Raw genomic sequence first — 3388 nt, 5'->3', positions numbered from 1 at the left:
TAGTTTCCACCTGTCCCCACCCATCAGCAAGTACATTTATCATTCCGCTTGTGCGTACACATAGATGTGCGCATCAATATAAATTTGAGTTCACTTTGAGGTAATCACCAATTGCGTATAATGCATGATCCCCTCGGTTAGACCCGTCACCAGATACAGATGAATTGAATCACTGTCATGAATTGTATTTTCGCGCAGTAGAAACTCAAGACGTCGACCAGCACATGTGGGTGTGTAGGGTGTGTGGTGGAAGAAATTTTCAGCGTTTTGCGTTGAAATACTGAATCAGGACCTCCTAATCTGGTATATATTCTCCGCTAAAAATGCTGCGAGAATTGAACTGACAGAAATATGGAATGTCAACTCCACAAATTCTCGAATCTCCCCAGCCGAGGGAATAGGATTTATTGAAGAACGTGTTACCGGCTCCAGATCTGTGCTGGATACGATACCAGAACTCAGTACCTCGAAATCCATGTCGTTAATGAAAATCGAATCGGGAAAGTACCGCGTTGAACAGAGAATCAGAATCAGGTTTATTATCTCCGGCAGCTAATGGGAAATTTGTTAACTTAGCAGCAGCAATTCAATGCAATACATAATCTAGCAGAGAGAGAAAATAATAATAATAACAACAAATGAAATAAAACATAATAGTAAATACACAAGTAAATCAATTACTTATATTGTATAGATTATGAAAAATATGCAAAAACAGAAATACTGTACATTAATAAAGTGAGGTAGTGTTCTAAGCTTCAAAGTCTATTCGTGATTCTGATTGCAGCCGGGAAGAAGCTGTTCCTGAACCGCTGAACGTGTGTTTCTGTCTCAAAACCTTAGACACCCAAGGTCAACCCCAATATCCGGTGCTATCTGTGTCGACGTTGCTCCTTTGCAGATTGGAAGAATTTTTATCGGCAGTGTTATGACGGTCTATTATCGCCCCTCATTTATGGGCTGTCCTTACTGTGAGAGGCTGATGACGTGAATTGCCGGACAGCGGGTTGCAATGAGAATATTTAGGCTGCAATTGGTTCGTTCAGTGAGGGCGGAAACTGGACAAAGTGTTTATTTTGAATAAACAGGAATGCAGGAATGTGTGAGGTCATGTACTTCGTTGGGATTAAAATAAAGGACGATCGGTTGCGGTGAGACTGTCAAAGGAAACTGTTCACGAAACAGAGATGGCGAGCCGATGGGTGGATCAGGTATTTTGCAAGGCAACTGCAGATTGTCAACTGAACACATTTGGGGTCAGCGCTCAGACAGCATCCAGGGTGTTAGATTTTATTGGCACACTACACGCTGCTGCTTGTAGTGTGAGCGCTGCGAGCAGGGTTCGAACCTGCGCAGGGAATCCCCATTGGATTTCAAGTCCAACGCCTTAACCACTCTGCCATCGCAGCTCCATCAATGTTCAGCACCTACCGTAGCACTGCACCTGAAGTGAGGGTTGTACTTGATTTATTTTCGGTAACGGAAATGGTGAATCGATCATGCTTTGGGCTTGTCTTGCAGCCAGTGGCACAGGGAACATTTCGCTGGTAGAGGAAAGAATAAATTCAACTAAATACCAACAAATTCTGGAAGCAAACATCACACCGTCTGTAAAAAAGCTGAAGATGAAAAGAGGATAGCTTCTACAACAGGATAATGATCCTAAACACACCTCAAAATCCACAAAGGACTACTACAAGAGGTACAAGCTGAAGGTTTTGCCATGGCCCTCACAATCCCCCGACTTAAACATCATCAAAAATCTGTGGACAGACCTCAAAAGAGCAGTGCATGCAAGATGGTCCAAGCATCTCACAGAGCGAGAAGCCTTTTGCAAGGAAGAATGACGCATATCCTCCAAACAAAAATTGAAAGACTCTTAGCTGGCTACAGAAACCCTTTACAAGGTGTGATACTTGCCAAAGTGGGTGTTACTAAGTACTGACCATGCAGGTGGCCCAAACCTTTGCTTCGGCCCCTTTTCCTTTTATCTTATTTTGAAACTGTAAAAGATGGAAATAAAAAAAAAGTAACATTGCTTAAAATATTAAAGAAATGTGTCATCTTTAACTTTATGCCTTTTGGAAATCAGGTCATCTTTTACTCGCTTAGCTATTGACAGGAACAGAAATTTTGAGCATCGGTGCCCAAATCTTTGTATCCCACCGTATCCTTCCTTCCAATGTGCATCACCGTACCACACGATGATCTATTTGACAAATCTTCTCCCATTCTCCTCAACTGTCTTTGATCTTAAATGTGTTTTAATCTTTTGAGTTTTTGAACACGTTGAAGTCAGGCTACCTTTCTTATATTTTCTTTTCTTTAGCCTCCCTTCCTTCTTTCAGAGTGGAGTGACAATCCCAATTTTCCAACCATCAGGATCTATTCTAGAATGTAATGATACGTGAAGGGGTACTATTATTGCCTCGAGAATCTTCAGTTCCCACTTTTAGAACCCTGGGGTGTAGTCCAACTGGTCCCGTTGACATACAGCTTCAGAGCTTTCAGCTTCACAGGCACCTTCTCCAGAGTCATAACATCCACTCTCACTGATGCCCTCTGACACATGTTCATCGGTGCCATTATGCTGGAGTCTTCCACAGAGCAAAATATTCATTCAGTTCGTCCGTCTTTTCTTTTCCCCCCATTACTGCTTCTTCCGCGTCATTTTCCAGCTTTCTGACATCCACTCTCGCATCCCTTTTATTCTTCATATGTCCGAAAAGTTGATATTTTCTCTATTATTAGCCATTTAATTTTTCCTCTCATCAAATTTTATTTGCTTTCTTTTGTAACTTGAAAGCATCCCAAACCTGTAGCTTCCCACTAATGCTTGCTATGTTATAAGCCCTCACTTTTGCCTTTATGCTGCCTTTACTTTCCAGTATCAGCCACTGTTGCCTCATTCTCCCTATCGAATATTTATTCTTATTTGTGATGCATCTATCCTGCGCCTTTCCAATTGCCCCTAGAACACCAGCCCTGCTGGATCTGCCGTTAACCCTGCTGGTTCCCCTTTCCAATCGACTTGGCCAGCCCTAGACTTAGGTCGCTGTTGTTTTCTGCGAGTGACAGGGTCGAGGATTGTTATCGTCCCTGACTTCTTTCTGCCACTGATGTTTTGGGGGACTGCTATTGTCGCTATTATTATTTTTTTGCTCGGGGGGAGGAGACAGTTTGGGGTTTGTGAGATTTGTTTCATTTCCTTTTTCGTGCCGGGGTTGATGTCTGTCCTTACATCAACACCCATGACCTGTCTGGATTCAGTTGTTGTCCGGAGCAGACAAATATCAGAGTTGTATTGTACATGCAGGCTTTGAGAATAATATTAACCGTTAGCACCTTTCTATTCTCCTCACTCGTGCCACTGCAGTTCCACTTACTG

At 42.6% G+C, this 3388-nt stretch overlaps 1 non-coding gene across 1 annotated transcript; it reads right to left on the bottom strand.

Annotated features, from left to right (window-relative positions):
- Positions 1-1327: 1327 nt before the first annotated feature.
- Positions 1328-1409, bottom strand: trnas-uga (transfer RNA serine (anticodon UGA)). Its single transcript has one exon. It is a non-coding gene; the product is annotated as a tRNA-Ser (tRNA).
- Positions 1410-3388: the final 1979 nt, after the last annotated feature.

This window comes from Hemitrygon akajei, unplaced genomic scaffold (genome assembly GCF_048418815.1).
Source record: "Hemitrygon akajei unplaced genomic scaffold, sHemAka1.3 Scf000121, whole genome shotgun sequence".
NCBI classification, from domain to species: domain Eukaryota; kingdom Metazoa; phylum Chordata; class Chondrichthyes; order Myliobatiformes; family Dasyatidae; genus Hemitrygon; species Hemitrygon akajei.
The sequence above is the reverse complement of the archived record's forward strand: the minus strand, read 5'-3'. Positions and strand labels throughout refer to the sequence as shown.